This window comes from Protopterus annectens, chromosome 5.part1, assembly GCF_019279795.1.
Source record: "Protopterus annectens isolate FY-2018-M chromosome 5.part1, PAN1.0, whole genome shotgun sequence".
In the NCBI taxonomy this organism is placed as follows: domain Eukaryota; kingdom Metazoa; phylum Chordata; order Ceratodontiformes; family Protopteridae; genus Protopterus; species Protopterus annectens.
In genome coordinates, this window is record NC_056736.1 from 741314581 (window position 1) to 741315792 (window position 1212).

The following is a 1212-nucleotide window of genomic DNA, read 5'->3' on the forward strand; positions in this document are numbered from 1 at the left end:
ATATGATCAAGGTATTGGGGAGTAGTGATTCCTCAGGGTATCATAATGTTATGAAGAGGGAGAGTGAGAGAGAGAGAGGGCATATCCCATATGATTGGAAAATTGTTATTCTAGTTCCACTGTACAAGAACAAAGAGGATCTTCACAAATTTAGGCAGTACACAGATATCAGACTCCTGTCACACTGAACGAAAGTGCTGGAGAGGGAGATTTATAAATGAATATAAATAGAAGTAGAAAGTAAGAGTGGACATGAGTGGTTTGGATTTAGATCAGGATGTAGTACAGCTGATTTGATGTTTGCAGTGAGACTGATATTGAAGAAGTAGATAAGAAACTGGATATAAGATTCCAACCAGAGTTTCCTAGACATGGAAAGAGGATATGACAGTGGAAGTCATGCTATGGTTCACAGCCCCGGAAATATTTGTAGAGTTAGTGCAAGCTGTGTACAAGGACCCGATGACACATGTTTGAACAGGGTTCAGATTCAAAGCACTCCCAGATGGAGCACATTAGCATCAGGGTGCAATTCTGAGCCCACTCCTGTTCATACTGGTGACGGACTACATCAGCAAAGAGAATGGAAGAATCAGCTCAACAACGCTGCTTCATGTAGATGATGTGGTACTACAAGCAAACTCTAAAAAAGAACGGAAGCATGGTTGTTTTATCAGTGCATATACTAAAACTGTAATGATACAGAGATGATTAGCATGGCCCTTGCACAAGGATGACACACACATTTGTGAAGTGTTCTACATTTTTTGTGACATATGTAAGATGTGAACCAAGATCAAAGTCCAAAAGAATGTGAAACTGAACACCAAGAACAGGAAAACCAGCTAGTGTCTTGCAAACCACTCTATTATACAAATAGCTCAATACACACACTTAGTGCTTTCTTCCCTAAGATTCAGTGGGAAATTAGTAATTCACCTAGGGCCTGGCCCCCATGTCTCTGATAGACAAAGGCAGACAGTAATACCCAAACTAACATACTCCCCACATAACCTCTTGAAACTTCCTATCTAACATAACTCCTTCTAATAAACACCCATGATACATAGGGACACAATTGGGTTCAGTTGCACGGTTAGGTGTATAAAGGTCCTGGCGATCATTGGCCTAGTATATACCTATGAACCTATGAAGTGTTATGGAAATGGCAAGCAAAACTGAGGCACAAGGAGTGAAACTGAGTACATATAT

At 40.3% G+C, this 1212-nt stretch overlaps 1 non-coding gene across 1 annotated transcript; it reads left to right on the top strand.

Moving 5' to 3' along the window:
- The first annotated feature begins 664 nt into the window (after window positions 1–664).
- Window positions 665–768, top strand: LOC122803693. Its single transcript, XR_006365140.1, has one exon. It is a non-coding gene; the product is annotated as a U6 spliceosomal RNA (small nuclear RNA).
- Window positions 769–1212: the final 444 nt, after the last annotated feature.